Raw genomic sequence first — 24,897 nt, forward strand, 5'->3', positions numbered from 1 at the left:
AAACACAAAATACAAATTCGACACTGCTCTCGGGGAACATCCTCGCCCCCCTTCAGGACCACCGTGATTCTACCGAGTTGTACTCGAGTTGTGTGTTATATTACCACACAACATAAATCTTTTTATCATATTTTAATATTTTAAAAGACGGGTTTCTTTCCAGTCGAATTTCACTAGCCATTATAATAATATTATGTCGCTGGTACCCAAATCTTCCCGCCGTTGCCACGGTGATAGCCATTGGATTTTAGCTGGCTGTGTGCGACCCGTGTTAATAACATTATTAATCAAATGTAGAGCTTTTTTTTTACAAAGTAATGTCAAAATTGTTTTTCTCATTCTTTATTTAATTAATATGGTCATTGCGGCTATCAATCCTATTATTATATATCTTTGACACTATATTATAATACAATGATATATGCATGTATACTCGGAGCGCAAACACACACACACACACACTTATAGACACATACATAAACGTACGCTTTATTGCAATTATTATAGGTATATACATAATATATCGAAACCGTGATTTATGCGCATCGAGTCCGTTATCGCGGGCCATCCGCTTGCCGCTGGGACGTCGTTGCATATTATAATATTATTATATACCTATATAATATAATTCCATATACTATATTAGGTATACGCATTGTAATAATATAGATCGTGACGCAAACGGTGTGGGAATCGTCTGCTGCAGTCGGGTTCAGGTCGAGTGTTCGTCATTAGCGCGAACACGGGGCATTTTCTGGCTCTAGGGCTTACGAGTGCGCAGATACGCATCTCCGGGCGAACAAGGCTAAAGCTATAATAACAGTACGCGAGAGGGCGAGTGTATATTATAATAATATTAAGCGCTGCGCAGTGCGTACAGTACGGAAGGAATTATTCCAAACGCTTAAAATATGCGTCATATAGGTGTTGCACTGTATAGTTGTATGTCATTTCATTATCTTAGGTAACTAGGCTTTGACGAATCGCGTCGATGCGATGGTCCAAAAGCTTTCGGTTGGTGAGAAAAAAATACATCCAATTTCGATCTATGCCCTGTTTTATTCATAACGACCGTGACGGCCACAGGAAAGGGGCAACCATCTTTTTGGATATTTTTTTACTAGGTTATAGAATTATTAGGTTTTTTTTTTAATTCAAAATATTTTTCTTTACACTAAATTATTATTACGTTCACGTGAAAAGGGACAATAAGCGAATGTGATGACACAGAGATAGAAAATAAAGAACGTGAATCATGTAGTTGGAGAAAGATCGATCAGTGGGAAAATGTTGAGTATAGTATTAATTACTATATTTTATTATATTTGATTATACATACCAAACGAATATTTTAGTTACATTATATTATTATTAACATCTCGTCGAATGTCCGACGATGGATTGAGGATTTCACTGATCATGGAATCTCGTGCACGTGAACTGATCGCATTTACCTATTATATGTCGTATTCTTACATAGAGATAGCGTTAATTATATACCCACGAACGCATAATCAGCTTGATAATGTTGTGTACCTATTACGTTTATGCCGTTTACTGGTATACTATAATTATAATATTGTCGCAATAATATTACTTTAATATGTATAATTAACTCGGAGCATATTATTATTGTAAATTGTACCTATCCAATTTGTATAACTTGTAGAGTAATCACTTATACAACAATTATTACAAGACGGGCACTTTATTTTATTTTATTTTTTTCAGGAATGGATGACGTGTACCTGCATAATGCAATTTACGGAGCAAAATATGTAGTACGCAATAAAACTCAAAAAATAATTCGTAAGTAAAACTCTACAACTGTATAATATTATAATATATTATTTATGTTACCGTCGTCATAACCCGATCACTATAATTTAGTTCCACCTAGGTTTGATAACATAACATTATTGATGAACTTGGACTTAATAATTACGCACACACTGAAAATATATTTTGTAATTTATAATATTATGTTATTTCGAAAAATAGAACGATTATTTCGATAAAAACATGTATTATATTTAAATGTTTATCCATAAATATTAGAAAACTATAAAAATATAAAGAAGTTATAAACGTTTTCAGTAAACGTCTGAAGACCATATGTAATTAATAAATATTAAATCCAACCACAGTTTGTTAGAAATGTTATTATATTTTGGAAAACTATTGCTGTAATAAAGACCATTATTGTTATAAGAAAGGAAAAACTCAAAATGTATAAATTAAAATGTCTGTTTTGTTGTTACTTACAAATCTGTGACAGCTATAATACATATTATATATTATATAGTAGTTAATTTATGTAAAATGTTTTAAAAGCCGAATTACTGATTTTCATTAAGTATTCAAATAGTAATGCCGGTATCAAAGTTTAGGCAGTCGATAGAGGGGCGAGCATTTAATATTATGTTCGAGGACCGACACGCGATGAGACACAGTATAGTACAATATACGAGGTGTATATTTATATAGATACACCGCTTTAATTAATATACGAGCAATATTATGTATAATTTACTTCGCTCTATTTCGTCATAAGTATCTGACGCTCGCTCGTCGCTCGTATACCTAATACTACACAAAATGAAAAAATATTATGCTCTCGGAACCCAATATTATTACATAGGTACCTACCTAGATAATATTATACATAAATGAAAATTGTAATGGCTATGACTTCGCATCCATCGCGCCCATATTATTATAGGTTATAACGAATATCGTGCGGGCGGCCACCAGGATAACCAGTCAAACAGTCTAACGTGGCTAATATCTACACATACTGTGTCACATTGTCAATAAGGTACACACACATATATATATATACATAATATATAATTTGTATACGTAAATACAGTGACGTCATCGGGGCGTGATAATTACGTTCTTCATACAATGCGGTCATAATTGTTATTGTTGTGGCAGATTATAACACGGTGCAGCGACAAAAGAGAATGAGAGGCAAAATACACGTTTTGCTGTAAATCGGTCAAAAATTTGAATAGTAAATTATTATGCCTACGCGCGTATAATATAGTATATACGTACTATGTATTATTATTTTTTCCATCGCTGTTTTACGAATGAATAAAACATCGTGTTTGTGATTTACGGCTAGTGTGCACCGACGAGGAACAACGTTATTCTTCGAATATTTCAACTTTAAAAATCACAATGTGTTAAAATATTGTTTCAGCAAGCCACACGCGTAAGTCTGCTGTTGTAGAATTGCATTAATTGCAGCAGTTACATTTTGCCACAACAGTATAATATTAGTTATTACAATCATAATAATATAATCAATTATAGTGCACCTATGTATTATATATAGGTATAATGTATATTGTAATATATCGTTTCTATCTCCCGCGCATTGACGGTTTTCTGACATAATATTCACGAGTAAGCCTCGTGATGCCGATAGATATATTATTATTTTATAATTCATTCCAAACTTTTGTTTTCGGTGAGAAAAATCAGTCAAACGTAATAATATGTACGGAACGTTTCATTCACGGGCTGTCGCCAGTCACCGCGAACACGCCTCCACGGCGGAAAAGAACAAAGCACAAACAATAAACCTTTAAGAAACTGAAATGTCGTGATGGTGAACATTAAAACGGACTAAACAAAAACCGTATATTATATAAAATAGCGGTCGCGTCCGCGCGCGTAAAAGTTTAAGAAGTTATATACACGCTAAACACTATATCACTATATATTTCTATAAAGGGAGCGAGCACACGAATGCGGCGATCAATCGTGTAAGACTACAATCGAATATTGACCCAGTGAAAAGTTCTGGAAATCGAAAAAGTTTTCACCAAGTGTTTTAAGGGCACGTGAGTTTCGCTTTTAAAAGAACCAGCTTTTATCATAAATATATATATATATAGGTTTGGAATAATATATACCTACACGCGCGTGCGGTTACGTCGAAGGTGTAATAAAGATTGAATAGTATGTCGTAAATTTCACTGGTTTTATTTAACAACTCAAGGTATGTTGCTGAGGTGAAAATTCATTCCGGGTAAAATATATAAACCCACTCTCCTCCAAGCATTTTCGCGTGATTTCGAATGAAAAGTTGAATAGGGGCTATATTGTTCTTAAATTCTAATCTCGTTAGCGGACTGGTAGTATTAGATTATGTATATACATTGTACATAATATATAAGTGTACCATGACAATACTATGGCAATATTATTTAGCAATTTTACTTAGAACTTTAATTTAATTACTATAACTGAATTGTTCAAACTTCTCCCGAAAACTATTTAGATAAAAAAAAAAACTTAAGTGTTTATTTTATTTATTTCGACTCTGGAGAAAACTTTTCCCTCTTTTAAAGACTACAATATAATACTGTACCATGATGATTAGTATTTCAATTTATAAGTCAAAGTAATAGTTGTCCGTAAATAATTATATTACATTTTAAACAGTCGTTTCATTGATTTCAAATAAATCAAAAACTGCTATTGGAAATCACTAGACATGTTACTTGAAATTAAAATGTTTTCAATATAGGTTCCTATTCCCAATTAAAATGTATATACTTACAAATAAAAGATGGGATAAAATATATTTATCCAATCAGCTAGGGAGCTAAAGCCAAGCACTCGTGCTGATTTTCGTAGATTGGTATTGGTAGCTGGTATCGAGATAATTTTAACATAATATGTTCAATTAATGTAATATATACTTAAAATTCATGTATTTTGTGTTTAATATAATTGTTTTGAGAATATTTTAACAAAATAAATGTAAAAATGTATAGTAAAACGTATTCGTTAAGTCTAGGTTTCATACTGTACAAACGAACAAATTGAACCATGTTTGTATCCGCGTTTTTTGCTGAACAAAGTTGCTGATCGAGAATCGCCGTTTCTACTTTATCCAAAACATAATTTAAACATGTTTTATTGGAATTGCCCCAAAGAAAATGAAGTCCCACGCACTGTTCCGGACATTTATGAAATGGTTTCAATGACAATGTATCAGGAAATTTTTCAGAATGCTATTTGTTTGCTCATAAACGGGCCTTTATAGAATAACTATAGGTACACAGCATATTTTAATCATATTAGGCCATATTAATGGAGCTCAAAAACCACAATAGTTAATATTAATAATAAACAGTAAACTATAATATTAAGTAATAACATTAACAATTTCAAAAATAGTGATTTAAATTTACAACAATACACAAAACATAACATTAAAATAAATAAAATTATGTTAAATCGTTAATAAATATAAGGAAAATAAATTGAAAAATAAGAAAAATCTATGACTTTATTTCTCGTAAGTTATTTATAACAATCATTCTTACGTAATTTTTATGTAAACTAATTTAATTTAGAGCCACAGAAAATGTATTTTCTTAGTCCAATTAAATTTAATTCGATGTTAGTCGAATATTTTTACTGACACCATAGTAATGGATAGAAATTCATATTGATGTAAATTGTACATAACTGCCATATAAGTACAATATTGACCAATGTCCATCGATCAGCTGTTTCGAAACAACCATACTATCCAACAATATTATTCATTACTTAAGCCATTAAAGTGGAAAATCATAAATATCTCCCAACTTAGGACACAGAGAATTAGAAACAGAAATATACTAATGGCCAATTCGTTACTGAAAAAAATCGTTATTTAAAGACACTTTGTCGATTGAGGTCCTCAAGGGCAAATGAATCATAATAATATTTCACAAGTAAAGATTCATATCGTGCAAATTACACATTATTTTTATTTAACTTTCCTGGTGAATAATATTAAAATTAATTTGTGGATAACTCGGTCTCCTTGAATTCGAGTCCAAGAAAAAAAAACAGCTTGACCATAAAATATTAACGATTTAGCCATCGACGATCTAATAACAATATGACGTGATAGAATCGTTGAAAATAGATACATCAAACCATAGATGAAACTATCGTATATCGTATCGTTACAATTTTTACATGTAAGTAGGTATATACCATATGTATTGATATTCACGTATTTATATTTTAGAAGGAGTGCAATAGAAAAATTGCATAAATGCAGTTTGTTAATAACATTATAATAATATATTCACATTTATGCACGTGTATTGTAACCTTCAATCGCATCTGTATATTATTATATATGATAATTTATTATGTTCCAAGTTATTTAAATTACTTTGCAAAAACTAATTTGTTTAATGTCGTCAACGTGTGAGAACAGCGTTTAATTAAAATAGGTCTCGCTTGATTGCATATTTGATCGTTATTAAAATCAATTATCTCGACGTCAGTGTATAATATTATTATACTACTGCAGAATAAAATGCATTATAATATTATATTATATATTATACAATTTTTAATATTATATTGTATCGTCACTCGCCGCATTTATATGGTTAGGTATTCCGTATTCGTTTGTTTCATACAAAAATATCGAAGACTTGCAAACATATTATTATTATATAACAAAGTGACATACTTACTTAAAAATATTTGCATCACGCTTTAATTTTTTATAACTGTTAAGTCAACCCAATGTACCTATGATAAATAACTACGCAAATACTTTAAAGTTTATACTGCTGTTATGTTATTAGCATTTGAATAACAGCTGCTGCAGTAGGTATACGCATTTGAGTTTCTACTTAAAGAAAAAAACTTAACTCGTACTAATGTAGGTATATTTTAGTAAGTTTATATGCAACATATAACATAAAATATGTAAGTGGTTATAACTCGTCCATCGTGTCGGTTTTTTTAAAACTTTTATATACGAATGCGCGACCCATTAATCATTTGTGCTACGATTTCGAATAACATATTTAGCTTAATATTGGTACCTGTACATGAGGTAACACTACATTTTAGAACAATTTTCATCAAACTCTCATCAATAAAAACCAATAAAATTTCAATAATATTGAAACTTTACATATAAACTTTATTATTATAATAGATCGGCCACACAATTACAATTATATTATTGTTTGAACTAATTTTTACCAAAGGCTAAAAATTGTGAAATTTTTTAGGGGTTTACAAGGTAATAAAAGTCATAATTTAACTACGATATACGATTTCCTTGTTATATAATCGTTTAATTTGAATATCTTTTGAGTGACTAGACAAAATTACGTGGTTTTGGGCCCAAATGTCGCTGGAGTACAGTTGATCCTAATTTTAAAAATGTGCATTTCCATTGTGGAAAAATCAGTTTTACCTAGTTCATGAGGTGTGTGATTGTCTCGGGATGTAATTTTTAAATCTAAGTCACAACTTCGAGGTCAAGCTTCCTATACCACTACCAATGCAATATTATTCCCTGATCTTTTTATCGTATTTTGTCTATCTCGAAGTGCACATTATAAAGTGTATAATATAGTACAGTAGTGGGTGCATAAAGAATATTCGCTCCACATGGAATTGAAGAGTGCTGTGCGAATGGAAATCACGGATATTATAGTGCAGACTACGACAACGGCAATAATAACACTATAGTAATAATAATAAAAATCCGCTTGTACATATGGCAATTTATGTGCAGATTTTATTTATTATATACGCTATATATAGTCCGCCACGGTCATTGGGATTCGACGTGATAACGATATTAAAAATAATAAAAACAGTTTTACCGTCCTTATGTGTGTGATATTACTAAACATTTCTGCGGTAGAGAAGTCGTCTTCTCCTATCGACTTGCAGAGGTTGTAAATAACCGTACATCTGACAAATAAAACATATTATTATTATTATATTCCACATATGGATTATATTATAATACATACGAGAGCACTCTCGGCCAATAACGGACTGCTCGCTTGTTGGTGTGTATACATACCAAGAACAAGCCAATTGTTTGCTTAAAGACAATGGACTGAAAACCCTTGGAAGAGTGCCAGCTGATAGAACCCCTTCTTGTACCACTAAAGTCCTCTCGCGTCACTGCTGCATCTGATCAATTTACGATCGGCTCATTAAAAACATTTCAAAGTTTATCAGGAAAAACGTCTGTATAATTGATACATCGATATACAGCGTGTGTTATATTTAAAGTATAAAAATTCAAGTTTACTTATAAAATATATAATATTATTATGCTGCAGATATATCTCCAGTAAAATCATTTGCAACGTAGTATTTGATAATTTATACTATGTAATATTATTCCACTATCACACACAAATATTTAAATTAAGTACCTACCTACTCGTTTAATGCTGTATATTGGCATAATCGTTTTCAGCATACAGCAATACTATATCTTATATTTTTTGTTCGCAGATTTTTCGGCGACTATATTATACAGTCAAACGAGTTGTCATCGCAAACGCGATACGGCAGCAACAACGATGAGATCAATACGGTCGGAGATACCGTTGCATATAAAATACCATCGGTAAGTACTCGATACGATACTATTATGTAATATTTAAATATTAAATTCACAACCCACATATGTCGTCATCATATAATATGTTTGGGGGACATGACAATACTGTGGCCTTTGATTATCCGCGATCCTTACACGATGTATTCTATAAAAGTTCAGTATACTCGGGGCCAATTTTGACATAATATTATGATGGTTATATTATATTGTGCGCGATTGTCCTAAGCTCTCGCAATCTATTAAGTTTGTGTGTTCATGTAAATATGTACATACCTATGATATAAAAATATTGTATAGAGTACAAAAATATCATAACGGTCGTGGTATGACATAATTATGTGTAGCCCATTTGCGCCCCTGAGTAGCTCAAATGTGTTCTGGAGGTTGTGTACACATCTGCGTACAGAATAAAAACAAAATTACATCCTGATTTTTCTAGCCCAAATGCACGACAACATTGTAGCCTTCAGTTATCGTTTAACTCGTTTAAGAAAAATTCAAAAAATTTGAAAAAGTTTATAATTTCCGAAATAATAATAATATAACGTTAACAAATAAATATTTCATAACATTACTGTTTTATATGCTTACATATAATATAAAAGTTCGTTAGTGCATTCTTTCTGTATACAAATAAATAATGAATAATTAATAGAAAGATCTATAATTGAAGTTAGATACGCATATATGATACATAACTTGTAATATAAAAACTAAATACATAAAAATATTTATACACAGTGTTTTATTACCTAGATATAATGGATATAATATCATAATCATAATAATATGTGCCGTCCAGTGAGTATAAAATTTCTTCAATTTCCAAATAATGGTTATGAATGACTTCAATTTCGGTTATCTTTGTTATTTAATTATTATTGGTTTTGACATAATATGCATTACAGTTTTTTTATGACACTACGCCAACTAATAATATATCCAGAAACATGATTTGGACTCGCGTGATATTAAACTAACGAAAAATTAAACAAGACGGTTTTAAATTAAAATAGTTGTATCAAATTCCATTATTACATATAGTAATTAATAGGTAGACTCGTGCGCTGATGCAACTGTCACACAAATTACCTACCAACACAGCTCATAATCTGCATTACGAGTATCATACCGTTGCATTGTATTTATCGATTGGGATTTTACCCAAATAAATTTTAACGTTACACGATTTTTTCTTATTTTAAATCGAGTGCATATGGGCTATGATTTGGGTCGCAAAGGATCAACGGATAAATGGTTTCGGGCGCGAATGGGTTGTGTCGAAAATATTATTAATATGGTGCACCGGAATAACGTGGCACACCGGACCTCGTCTGTTTCAATTTTTTTCCGTCGTTTATCTAAAAATAAGTGGCGATGATCACCTTAAGTTTTATTGTTTTCTTCCGACGACGGACGGTCAACGGCACAATACACTCGCTATACATAAATTGTATGATATAATGACACATCGCATATTTAGACGTGTTGCTATTACAATATAAATAATATGTGTTAATCGCGCACGTCCTTGTGCGGACGCCACTGCAGCTCGGCCGTAGATATACGTTACAAACGCGACACATCAAACGCATAGATTGTAATAATAATTAATTGGCCAGAAGCCCGCGCAATTAAATAATATATTACGCGCGGCGGCGGTCATTGCGGTAGCGACCGCCGCCAGCAATATAATGATAATAATAGTAATAATAATATTATAATATCATTTGAATACCATTGGCGGCGGCGGCGGCGGCTACGGTGACAATATAATATTATTATTATTATATATTATTAGGTAGTTGGTAAAATTAAAATTGCTCGCGAGACGGCATTACGTCATAATAATAATATAATCACACAAGCGGTGTGGTCGGGGGCTATCCGTCGAATGCAGCGTGTGACCCCGGGATAGCATAATATACGCGTGTGCCGTGTATGATATCATGCGTGTGTTGTACGCATAACACTTTATTGGTATTATTATTATTATTATTATTGTTGTAGGTACTCGGCTTCGCGTGCGAGTTGTATATATTGTGACGATAACACCACGACTACGACACGGTAGCCGTATGTTTCCGATTAAATTCCGATTGATTGCCGCCTCGACGACGTTGAACGTATTATTATATTTTATATTATAATATCATGTCGAACCCACGAATCGCTATACGATGGGGTAGTGATATTATGATAATAATAATATGCTATCGTCGTTTCACTTTCCACCCTCTAATCGCATTAAAACCGTTGGATCATTTCGCAAATGGCAAATCTCTGCAGCTAGCTTTTCAGTATGACATTAATTCCACTAAGAACTTAAGGCACAGCGTAACACTCGAGTACCGACGGTTTAACGTGACGATACTATTTATTTAATATTGTAATACTCATTGCGGGGACACCGCGCCGGTATATGGCGGAGTATCGTCGTGGTATTATAAAATATTAATATAGTACCTATTATGAATTACGATTTAGAATATTATACTATACATGTTGTTATTATTATAAAAGCGCCGAGGAATTTTTCTCGTGTTCTCTCCCGGTGAAATATTATATAGTAAGTATACGTAATCTCGTCTCGCTAAGGGTCATTTAAAAACGGAACGGGAGTAAAATGTATATTCCGTCCAATTAGGGTCCGCCTTTTGTCCCCGTCGTATTTGTTATAGCACACACACAAGCTTATATATATTATATACAATGCCCTTATTCTTTCATCGATACTACACACGCAATATGTATGTATATATTATATACCTGCACGAGGGGAAGCGGTGGCGGCGGTTAATTACAACTCTTCACTGAGCCGTCGAAGGTTTTAGTTTGTTACCCACCCCTTGCGATGAAAATCTCCTTTTTATTTTAGTGGCATTAATAATTCATCGATACCGTCTTCGCGACTCTTACAACGTTTTTTCCAGTCGATGCTTTATTAAAAAATTCACCGCCAAGTCTGTGACGATAAACCATCTACACTTTCCCGGTCGGTGTCGCAGCGAGCTATAGACTCAAAATCCGAAAATGGTTTCTCAATAATATTACGATCAATAATGTGATCTTTAAAATAATGTTGATATTTGACTTAAAATTTTTTGATTTAAAATCTTCTACTTCACTACCTTTTGTTAAATAAATACATATTATGCATATCACACCGGCGAAGCGTCCTTCAAATATTATATTAAGGAGAGATATGGAGTTATTTTTACAACTGAAATTCGCCTTTTATTTTCCAAAATGTAATTTTAACGAGGAAAAAAATGTCTGTCGCAAGTGTGTGTATTTAATATTTATTATACAGTACGCAGGTATGATTTCTTCGTGTCTCTGTTCTTCGTGTTAAACTAAATCGAAACGATTTCCGTTTTTAATATCATGTTTTTAAATGTAGATTTCTATATTTTCATATTATAGTCATGACTGCGGTATTTCGATTTTGATATTTTGTTTTATCTGTTGTTTTTGAAACGCCCATAAAATAATGTTATATAATACTGTAATCATTTTTGACTAGTACGCTCATAAAAAAAAAAAATGTCACATTATTTCAAAATCCGCGTTTACATGGCAATATGGCATGGTATATTTTCCGCGGGCGGTTTCTTTAATTAATAATTTTGTCTACAGAAATTTTTATGGTGTAATCCCGTGGGAATAGTTTAATATATAGTTTGTTGGCGTTCGTCTAAAACGCAACCGGAATAATAATGAAGTGGACGTTATTAATTTTTGCTTTCCACAGCAATATATAATATACGATTTTTGTTCTAATAAAAATATTGGGCGATAACGGTTTAGAACTTCATTAAAAATATTATAATAAAACTGGAGAGAATCCCAGTTAATGCTCAACCCCTATTATAATTGGATATCGGTAATTGGACACAACAAATTAAATATTTACTCAGCTTGTGTAATTAAATTAAGTCGATTTAATGAAACTCGACAAAGGGAATGAACGTATTTTTTAAATGTCTACTCATCCACACGAATATTGGAATGTATTTATTTTAAAACTTTTCTATGGTATTTTTGGATTATAGTATCCTACTTTACATGTAATGCCAAAATAATTGTATAATATTACGGTTTATGTACGTATATTTGTATGCCCAAGGTTAAGCATTCTTAAAAAACTGTAGAGGTACGTTTATTCCTTTCACTTTTTTTTTTTTTACTACACATTATTCTCAATTTGATTAAAAATTTTAATATATTGATAAAATTGCATTCGGTTTCGTCACATAAAATACAACTATACTATAATTCAGTTATGACTATTTATTCATATAATTTATAATAATAAAGGCAACTAAACCTTAAATTTATTTTTAAAATGTTACGTAATAGGTACTTAATATACTTAAAACTCTTCACCGTTCACCAGAATTTTCACAAGCTCTTTTAAATTGATAATGCTTATCTATAGTAGTATAGCCAGCTACTTATTATAACTACTTACTGCTATATTAAATTTCATTTTTTTTTTTTTTTTTTTAAACTAAAATCACACCTTCATAAATTATTTGATAGATGTTTATAACAATAGTTTTAAATATTTTATTACATCGATTTCTTGGGCTATGATTAATAAAAAATAAAAAAATATAATTAATCTTAAAAACATTACAATATACATTATACGTCTTCGTCGTAATGCAATATTCAATGTGAAAATACAAAATATTATAGAAACAATCGTAAATTACGTTGGCGTATATATTACACACCAAAATATTATAATATAACTTTTGTTATTTAAATATAAGGCGTCACTATTATAATATAAGTACCAGCTGTGCCTACATAATATCATTATAGAATTATCATTAATTATTATCATCGTTGTGACACATGACTAACGTAGTGTAGGTTCGAAAAAATAACATTTCCCTGTCGTTTTGGCGCGTTCATAAAATAGTAGGAGAATATGGCTGTATTAAAGGACATTGTGCTCTGTTATCTAAATCGACATAACGAGTATTTCGGTGAAAAAAAATCTGGAACGAAATAAAAGCTCACCGGGATGGGCGGATAAAAAAAAACAGACCCCGGACTTTTTGTCGAACACAATGAGTTGGGACAGCAAACAAACCTTCCTCCCGAAAATAAAAAGTCAGCGGTCGTCGTCGTGCGGTGGTATAATAATATATATTTCGTACTATATAGGAGGTAGGAAATGAAATTGGGGAAAGTTCGACGGGAGGTCACCGCAGCGTTCATCCATCATTTTGACTATGATGGAAGACCCCGGTCCGAGTATTTTGTTCGGTGAATTTGGCCGATAAGAAGCAAAGAAAAACGATTTCCTGGCGTGTACGTTAGACATTATCATCATTGTCGGGAGAATACATTTTTCACGTCCGATCACTTTTTAACTTATTACATTATTAATGTCGTTCGGTATAAAAGTTCACAACGATTAAAATCGTATACTTTGTGTTTGACCAAAATCAAATAGACGCGGCCACGGCGACCTACGAGGAAGACGTGGCGTTTTTTATTGTATTAAAAAAAAAGGTGTTATTTATATGTAGGGTAAATTTTTTTGACAGTGAAAATTGACTTTATTAAAACATGTATAATAGTTACAATAATATTATTTTATATTTCCCTTAGTTTCACCTCTTATGTTCTTTGGTGATTCCATCGATAACTTTTTATTCTTCAAAGATCGTTCACATACAACCGATTTAAAATATCAACTATATTATCAAACTAAGATTGTAATTTCATTAATAAACACTATAAATGTTAGATGAGTATCAGTGCTCTGAAAATTGTACTGGGTGGCTTAAGCACTCACAATGTTTATAGACGATCTGCGTCTAATGGTGACGGTTCTTGGATCGCATGCGTGTAGCATAATAATCTCTCTTATATTATTTATTATTATAAAACGCATATGAACTGATATAAGACACTCGACGTACGATTAACGTTGTTATGTAAATATATCTCAAAATAATATTATGATTTGTGCGGGTGGGTGTCGAGAATTTTCTCGAATTAAGGACGCGGGTCGTCGTGGTATTGTCGGGTCGCCCACGCCGCGTGTCACTGTAGCGGATTGACGTTTTTCTTCTATCTTTTGTGTGCGCTATATTATTATCACCGTTGATTACGGACTCCTTTGACTATAGTCCTCTGCCCCCTTGGCGTCGTTATACAGACCGATGACGCGCGAGGAGGCGATTTCGTCGACAGCGAGACGGGCGTTATAATAATATTATAATATTGTACCTATCGATACGTAAAACTGAGAGAGCCAACCGCAATCAATAGAGTTGCCTCCAGGATCTATATATAGTTATAAATACATTTACGTGTTACATACACCCGACTGTAATAAATATATAATTTATTATTATATGGTTTCTCACGATTTGTCGTTCATAAAAAATACGGTGTGCGATAAACAGTATATGCAGTATAATATATCAATTATCAACACTTATGTGAAGTGGATCTAAACCGACATAATAATCAGGACGGTAATGAACGAATAAATTTAAAACCATTTTTTTTCACGCCTCCTGCCAAATATATATAAATGTATATACCACATATAGTTATGTCTTATAAATAATATAGAAACCTATAGGAAATCAAATTTTGTTCAAAGGGATTCTGTTATTTATCATTATATCACACATTAAGTGCATTTCTACCAGCAGAACGACAAAATCATTAATTCATAGATATTATATAACAACAAATAAAACTGGAAATTATATTTAAATTAATACTTTACATGCCTTTATTAGAGATCGATACGTAAAATATGTATATCTATATAATATGATGCTTATTTTGTTTTTGGTTGTAACCTATGTAATATAATATATTCTTTTGAAATAAGTGTACTTATTCTTCAGTATAATAAAATTTAAAACTGAACTTGGGTTTTGTTAATTTACAGTTAAATACGGAGTTAAATACATCTAAATTCTAATTATGATTTTTAACAACGTACTGCAGCAGATGTATGCCAAAAATGTTGACTCCCCCATGACTACTAGTATTCTATAGTTACCACTTCGCAATCACAAAATCAGAGCAGGTATGTAGTTTATTATTAAAACATGTAAAATCCTGTTTTCTAGAAAGTTATGTCAGACAACTATTTTAATATTCTTATGTCGGGTTGCATGAAAAATGTAACAATTTAATGGTTCAATAAAATTGAATGGACCGATCATGGGCCACTAAATCATGTTTATGGGACAATTAGTTTACCATTGATTCGTTAAATGCTTATTAATTTTATGCAACCCCGGCATTAGAATTTGTTTGGCTTACCTAATCTCAAAATGAAAATGTTTACGTTTCATAAACATCCGATTATAATATAATAGTCAATAATATAGAAATAGTCAATTTTTAGATTTAATTCAGATCGGTAAAGATTATAACTTTATAACTTACCACAGTTTCCGATTAGCATTCAAATATCATATACGAGCATTCGTGTGAAATTAAAATGTTGTTCTCAGAAAGCCAGTGCATATAAGTATAATATGAGGAGGCATATCATAGTCACATTGTGTCTACAGTTGACGGGTGGGTGTACAAGCGGTGAGACACACGGTGTATAATATTATGTGTTTCGTCGACATTTCCGCTGCGACGCACACGCTGTCGTCGCGTAGATAAGTGAATGCACTATATTTTATAATATAATGCCGTGTGTGTGTGCATATATATGATTACGGTAACATTCAAAAATAAAAACGCGTGTAAACGAGATTGAATAAAATATTGTATTTTATTTGTTTTGTTTCATCCGAAGAGAACGATATTCCGTCCGAGATTATAATATTATACGTATAATATTATAATATTTACATCTCTATTGGACGTCGTGACCGCTTAATACGCGATATAGGCGAACGTGAGAAACTTCCGTGATTCTTTCGATGCGAGCCGGAGACCCGCTGCTGGTGCTTGCCTGATATCATATCATAATATGGTTTTTTTTTTTTACTCGATACGCTCGTTTCTTTCTCAGTAGATGTGTTTGTGTGTGAATATTTTTTCATACCTAATTAATATTCAACTTCATATTAGGAATAATATAATATAGATAATAACTAAACTTACGTAGGTATACCTAAATATAGGGACTCAAAAATGATATAGGTAGATATGTGTTTTTTCGGTTTTCATCATCTGCCTAGCTTATTGTTTTTAGTTACATAATATTTTGAAGTACATTATATTTCTGTTAAAATCATGATTAAAATATTACATATGTATGTACAATAATATCAAACCAATACTCAATCAAATTCATTTTATCCTCTGAATACTCACTCCATTATAATAATATTGCTGAACTTAAAATGTTTATTATAATAAACTGATTTAAATTTAATATATTCAATATTTGATATATCTATATGTTTTTATATTATTATTCAAAATACGAAATCACGCGTGAGTTGTCATAAATAACGAAATAAATTACTATACATAAGAAAATGCGATTTTTCTAAAGAAAAGAAAAGTAGTGTTAAGAGCAAGCACTTCAAAGTATATAAAACATTTTTATTTCACCGATAATACGATGTTGTAACGTAAAAATAAGCTTTGAATTTCAAAAAGTAAGACAGTTATAATAATAATTAAGAGGCACCTGTCGCATGGCTGCGGTAAAAATGAATATTATTATTATTATTATTACACAAACCGGTTCCCTCTCCGCTCGACTCGTCTCTTTACGAATAATAAAAATAATCTTATATTGTTTTTTGTCATTAATCAACAAGGTGAAGTGCTACCGGTATCGTTGGTATTATAATATTGTTATTATTTTTCGTTTGTTCGACGGCGGCGTACCTATATATTGTCGTCGCGTACAATAATAGTAATAATATTTTACGCGCCTATATTATTATAACTACTATTATACACGTACCTACGACGTTTTACGACGATGCACGAAGGTCTCGATTTTCGTTATAGGTACTCCACCACAAAAGGACCATACAACTGCTCCTCGTGCACGTCGTCTCGGGTGCGCGTGAGTGCGTGAACAGGCGGTCGTGACGACCACTCATGATAATAAAATAATAATAATAATATACGGTAGCCGTTTTTTCGGCGGACAACAATGGGTGCTATAGAACGACAGTCGCGGGTTGGACGGGGGTTGAGAGAAAAACAAATGCGCGCGATATTATTATATGGCCACGACACGGCGCGCGAATGGTCGTGGGTCGGTCGGAATTACATTTTTTTCCCACCCAAAAACGCCAAAACAATGAAAAGGCCTCCTTGTCGGCGCCGACGACGATGACGACGTCAACGATCGAGTGACGATGACGACGATATAATAATATTATTAGTGTTCCCGGACGAACACGACGACTGTGCATTCGCTTGTACCCATATGGTCATTGGTCGCGGGTACTCCGACTCGCGTGCGACCGCGTTTCAAATAATAAATACATTATATTATTCATTTTTTTGTATTATTTTTTTTTCGTTGATGCGTCCGCGATAATTAAAAACGGCTTCGTCACGGTGCCGCGTAAAACCATCGCACGTTTTAATAATGTTATTATGCCTGGTTCATGTGTAGGTAATATGTAGTTTTAAATTGCTGACGGGAAATATTGTCCTATAGTCACTCACTGACAACAACAATTCCGATTTGGCGCGTGTCACTCGAATGCGTATACTATACGAAGACGTCTTTTCAGAAAGTTTTAATTTTTAGATTTTTTTTTTCTATCAGAAATAAGTAACAGCACCTCACCTGCAAACATTAGTCTTCGTTAAAATTGAGTTTTTGTGCACCTTGTGTCCGACTGTCTTAAATCTAAACACGATTCGTTATAATTTTATTTTATGCGTGCTCACGCCTGCCGTATAAATTGTAATTTATTATTTTTTTTTTACTATCTCGTATCGTTTTATTCATTGGTTCATCAACTTGCTCAATATTATTGTACGATATACCCTGTACAATAATACAAGGTATATTTTATTATACCTACATCGATATAACACGCGAGTTTTATTCCTATTCTGCATTTTGCTTATAGCGCCTATTTTAATGGCAATATATACCTAGGTTTCACCTGCCTCATCTACTGCACCTTATTTATAAACGATATTCACTTGTCGAAAGTATCAGTGCGCTTTTATGCTCAGCCGTACGTGAATGACAACGCGAGTCGAATGATAATAATATTATTTACCAGCGATTAAACCAACAATAGCGCCTCCGTCGGGAAATTGTGTGCTACTGTTATACTAATAATAATAATAATAATAATAATAATAATATTATAGTGGCGGTGTTGATTGTAGACGGTAGTATATTGTCTCGGTAAATATTTAACGCCAACGTTGTTGGTTTAACTTTAACAGTTCGATTGCCACCCGTAACGAGTCTGTATATAAAATCCAACTAGGTATAGTGTTTATTTCGTAAATCCACTCGATATCAATAAATACATCGAGAATACTGTATAATATGGTAATACCAATAATTAACTATAACACTTCGAAAATTATAATATTTACGGTAATGCACATATAACAATATGTCGGTAATGATTAATGGCCAATATTTTTGTATTTTTGTAATTAAAATTACAAGTGAATGACGAAGGAAATATAAGCATTCCGATAGACATATTAAAAAGTTGCCATTCACAAACAAATTCAGAATTAGTCAGAATACCGGTACATGGTAATTATATAATATAATGCAGTTTTACGGGGTTTTATATAGGCAATTTTATTATTGAAATTAAAATTTATAAATTAGTACATTATGAAAATAAATTTTAAATTGTAATTATTGATATAATGTTAGTACCGTTATTCATGGATATCCTGCAATAATATTACGATATGGTTGTGGAAAAATTATTTTGCATGGGAAAAAAACTCTAAAATCCGTTCAATTATACAAATATTATGCTTGAGAAGTCAACCAAATTTCGAACGGGATTAGAAAATTCAAAACTTTGGTGGGACGTAGCACACTGAGCTATACGAATTTTCGCAGAATAAAATATTACGTCATGATGTCTATTAGACATGACCATTTTTATAAAAAAAAACTTATAACATTTTGACGTACAAATCAATTGTGTATAACAGTATATAAGTATATTACTATATAATATTATATTAAAAACAAACAACTTTGAACGGTAAAATAAATGTGTTATCAGTCTTACGTGAAAATTCAGTGTCCGAAATCTATTGCGTTTGTAACTTTCCGCATCAGTAAACCAATCAGGGTAATAGTCACCTCTCCATACGATTTTTTTGTTGCAAATAACACGACGTGTGCAGTGTGGCATGTACGACGGGGTGGTTTATCGACAAATACTTAGGTATTTCTTCCTATAACATTATTATATCGTATTTGTCTGCTTCGACTTTATAACAAAGTTTTGTTTATTTTATCTTCCACACATTTGATTTTCAAGTATTTAAAATTACAGATATTACATTTTAAGATACAAAAGGGTTACCCTGCAGAGTTGAAACAGTGACGTGAGGTCTTCCCCTGGACCTGGGGGTAGGTGAGGGAAGCAAACAGGAGGCAAAGCCCCCTAGTCCATATTATAATAATATGGTGTCTCGCTCTAATGCCATTCTCGATATCTCGTTCTCGTTGAGCTCCGCAGGAATCGCGAGTACTTCTTCGCTTGGCTCGTTAGCCACTCATCCTTCGGTCTTAACCGTTATCGTATATAAAACGTGCACACGGCCTACGGGCGTATTTCGTTATTGTTAAAGTAGTATTCTCTGACGACGGTAACAACTACGACGACGAGTCCACGGGCCTTACACTAGATTATCGCATTTATTCTACCGTGTCTTTCTCCGCGACTTTACGACGTCGTGCTTAGCGCGTCGGTCAAAACACACACACTCGCACACACTCTCAATTACATCACAATTACGCGCGTGTGTGGAGCGAAAAACTAAGTCAGCGTACGATACCATCGTCTGCAAGCGAATTTTTGTTTCCTCCGGCTGTATTATATAATACATGATAATAATAATAATATACCATCGTCGTCGTCATTGTGTGTTTCTATTGCGCGTTTCCGGCTGCACCGATGGTCTGCAGCAGTATACGACGACTTACTGCTACGGCGACTGTACACGGTTCGATACACTCGATTTTCATTTATTCCCGGCTCCGTGCAGATACAATACACACAAACAACTAGAGAGATCCACACTATACCTACCATAATACAAATTATCTACCTATATACACAAACCAAATCCTCGGCAGTATATATAGATATATCGTAATATATGTATAATATTAAATCTGTGTACACATATTATAATGATATTATGTACGCACATAATACTGTTTCGGTGGTTTGTTTATAATATACTAGACACTAGTATACTACCACCACGTAGTGTAATATTAAATCATATTATATAGGTAGGTATATAAGTATTATTATAAACGTATCGTAGTTTGTCACGGATGTTTTACTCTCGGATAATGGCCTCTAATCGTCCTAATATATTATATATATTTTTTTTATAAAACGTAATACCATTATGATGTCATATATAGATGTAAAGCCGTTATAATGTCATTATGTCGTACATATAATAATAATAATGCATAGGTATACAATGTACAATACGTACCTGCGATGTACGCTTATTAGTTATTATATTATAATATTATTATTATGGGTACATTTTCTTGGTAATTTTTCATTTATTTATTTTATTTTTTGCTATGTTAGAACACCATTATATAGTATACTATTGTTGGGTTGAAAAAATATTTTTGCTTTTCGTATGTGGCGGAGTTCCAGAGTTTAACAAAATCTGGTAATGTTTCCGTATTTTTTTAATATTATGTATAATTTAAAACGGATAAAAAAGACACCTACGCGAGATCTTATGGAAATGACGACAATAATTTATAACTTTTTCAATAAAACTAAATGATCGTTAAATAACACCGACCCGCTGTTGCGGTGACGACGACTGCGTGCCGTAATGTATATAATCGGTTGTTTCGGAGGGAGTGTCTTGGACGGAAATAGATACAATGCGGACTGTTCGTTAAGACACAGGAAAGCCGCTCCTCTATCCTTTAGAGCCGCATTACAGTAAACCTTCGATAGTAATAATGGAAAAAAAAATAAACAATGATGACGGAGCAAAACTAATTATCAGTTTCCGGTAATTGCGTTTTTTCTTATTTTTTTTTAATCGTTTAAGGAGAGGCTCGACTCACAAAACCTATATCTAGACTGCAATGTATATGTATAATAATAATTATTATACCATTGATCCGAAATCTGTTTTTTCTCGTACTCTTATATAGGTACTCGTCCATATAGTTCTCTATCCGCTTGCCACATTAATATTTGGTAGAGTAATAAACATAATATATTTTTCCATCTGGTTGTTCTAAAATTAATTTGATATCGGCTTCGGTTTACCAATTGTACGAAACTATTACTCCATCAGTTTAAACAACGACGTTAAATACTCGATTATAATATACGACAAGTCACCGATTATCGTGTAGTAAAGGTCTTTTCAATTTTCCCTTTGTCTGTGTGTGTATTAATGCGATTATATTTCTTTCTTACAATAGTTATTACTATTATTATACACGCGAACGGTTTATGAGTGAGCTTTTTTGATTAAACGCTCCCCGCTGTAGTGGCCACGCCTCCGCTATCACATGGTCTGCATGGTCACGTGGTCTGCATTTCTGAACAAACACATTATTATTAATACTATTATAGGTCCACCTATAATTGACCATTGTTGTTTTTAGAGTGTGTACACTTTGAAGCGTCGTCCTCCTCTTGCCCGCAAAATGTATTTGCAAACAGGGGTGCACCATTTCGCTGTCAGGTCAAGATAATGTACCGTGATTTATACATAAAACTTGAACGAGTCATCTGGCTAATTGTTACAAGGGTTGGAGTGAAATCGTTCCCGCTGCCCCAATCTCCTCGTTCTCTTGTCTCGATTTACCGGGTCCGAATTCGTCATCGAGACCCGTTTTGTTTGCACCGAGTTTGTTTCCCGAGACGATTAGTCAACGTTATTATCTCCTATTAAAACCTCCCCGGGCCTTGTTTCCTCAGATCTGTAACCCGCATTAATCTTCTCAGCAAACGTTTTTGTCCCTTGAAAACGTAATTAATCGAACAACATCCGACATTGGACTAACTTCTCGAAACCCAAACTGCTAAGTCTTCTTTTACGGTGCCTTTGTACTGAGATTATTTCATTCCAAATCGATACTGTACAATAATAATATAATTTATTATTGTTATATACACGCTTGTCGGTTGGTTCTTGCTGTCTGTTTATTTTAACAGTAATGTCAGAAATCCAAACAACACAGACTATAATATTTACAGTAGAAGTACTTTAAATATGATGTAATATAAATTATAAGCGTCGTCTATTCACTAAAACATTATTATACAAATTAAATACCTAAGCGGCTATATAATTATTGGCTTGATAAATTGCCATTTTGTGTCCAGTCGTTTGTGAATAGGAATGTTGTACCGTTCAGTCAACATATATAATTATTTTCATTTTGATAATAAATTAATCCCTTGTTAACCTAACCTTACCTTTACCCAGCTTATAAAGTTTAGTTATAATCACATATAATTATTATATAATAATATTAATAAATACAATTATTAATTTTAAAAAACAAAATCTGGTTCCGATCCTAGATTGTTTCTATTCTGAAAAAATGAGGGTTGATTCACTTAAGTCCGGTGTTATCTCTGCAACTCACGTCTGTATATAACATACGCGCTCGTGTAATTCAATATTTCACTCTCACCTTTTCCGACTAACCATAGATATATATTATATTTGTCTGTACGTGTTTTTTTTGTGCATGCGTGTATACCTACCGGTGACGGTCTTGTTCGTTTCCGTTTAGTTTTTATTTGATTTATCGAAAAAGCTTTCGGGTCGTACTGTGCACACCTCTAACCACCTCTGCAGTACTACCTACACTACGTTATATATATAGAATATTATACGTACGGGTACGACTGGAGCGCTGCGCTGTACGCGGCTCTCATCGGTCCGCAAACTTTCTTCCCTAACCCACCCACCCACACACACAGTCCCGACCATTAATCACGTTGTTTCCGCGTCACGACCATTGTTTTCGGTCCGGAGCGTCACGGCGTTTAAACCACGCGCGCTGCGCCGGGCGCGAGGAAAACCCCGGGGACGCGGTGGCAGTGGCTGTCAACGGCTCCGCTCGGGCATCAATCATCCCCGGCGATATCCCCCGCAACGGCTCACCGTCTCACCCACAAGCTTCTTGTCGGTCCCGTGCACCCGTCAATATATACACACACTCACACACACCATCCACCCACACACACAATCACCCCCATAACCACAATCGTCTCCCCGACCTCACCGACCCCTGGCAGAAGCACCACCACTGAAGTCCGCGATATATATTTTTATCGTTATACTTTTTACACGCATCGTCGTAAACAATATACATAATAATATGACCAGCTCATGTACCTACACGTTATATAGTACCCAAATATTCATTATTTATTCTTACAAGACTATGGCTGTAGATCATAATATTATACAGTAACGGTGGTCACTATTGACTTTCGATAATTTCCGATTAATATTCTCGTGTAATATTATGTTGTGCGTTCAGTGTGGATTTAATAGCAAGTTTAAATTACACGTCATATTTACAATGACTATCACTGGATGCAATTTATTATTTAGATCTTAACGAACAGAAATAGTAATTATTCCTGAATCTTTGAAAAATATCTATTTTTAAGTTTATCTAGTCAAAGTAGGTCGACATCCATCTTACCGTAGTCTTGCCACCCCTGCAGCTATCTATATTATATAATATACGTTTAATGCTTACCTACTACGCGATAGGGTTTCTTCACGTGTATTATAATATTATCGACGTTTGCATGCGGTACAGAATAAGAGCTAAGCGACCACATGGCATTGGATATCGTAAGGGGAATGCATCGACCACGATAGGCGTGCGTGCGCATGTGGTATACAGGGCATATACAACTGCACACTTCAACACTCCAAGAAAGAGCCCATTTATTTCATCCCGATGGCCATTTTTTTAGACTTATACTGCGCAATTTTAATAATAAATAAAAAAATTTGTTTTCAAAAATTGGCGTCTGAAAACAGAAAAAGATATTAAAAAGTCATATAGACTGCAAGTTCAAAATCTTATAGATATTTTTCTATAGGACAAAGTTACTAACAAATTTTATGTTTTCAACGTTCGACTAGCTGAACAACGTGACTTTGCTCCGGAAAGAAAAAAATAAATATAAATCACTGCTATATCGACGGCTTGTTTCGTTTTTAGCGTACCTACCCCAGTTCACGGACAAATCGGCGACTGAGATGGGCAATCCACCTGTGAATACAAT

The 24,897-nt window shown here is 33.1% G+C and overlaps 1 long non-coding RNA gene across 3 annotated transcripts in view; it reads left to right on the forward strand.

Moving 5' to 3' along the window:
• The window catches only part of LOC107882420, a 77,820-nt gene that overhangs the window by 33,952 nt on the left and 18,971 nt on the right, over positions 1-24,897 (forward strand). For 2 of the 3 annotated variants that reach the window (XR_003839664.1, XR_001678734.2), the window contains exons 4-5: positions 1,732-1,809; positions 8,311-8,425. This is a non-coding gene — a long non-coding RNA (uncharacterized LOC107882420). Of the gene's footprint in view, positions 1-1,731; positions 1,810-8,310; positions 8,426-15,353; positions 15,495-24,897 lie in introns of all 3 variants that reach the window. The other variant, XR_003839665.1, reaches the window with a different exon arrangement.

The sequence above is a fragment of the Acyrthosiphon pisum genome, chromosome A2 (assembly GCF_005508785.2).
Source record: "Acyrthosiphon pisum isolate AL4f chromosome A2, pea_aphid_22Mar2018_4r6ur, whole genome shotgun sequence".
Classification (NCBI taxonomy): Eukaryota; Metazoa; Arthropoda; class Insecta; order Hemiptera; family Aphididae; genus Acyrthosiphon; species Acyrthosiphon pisum.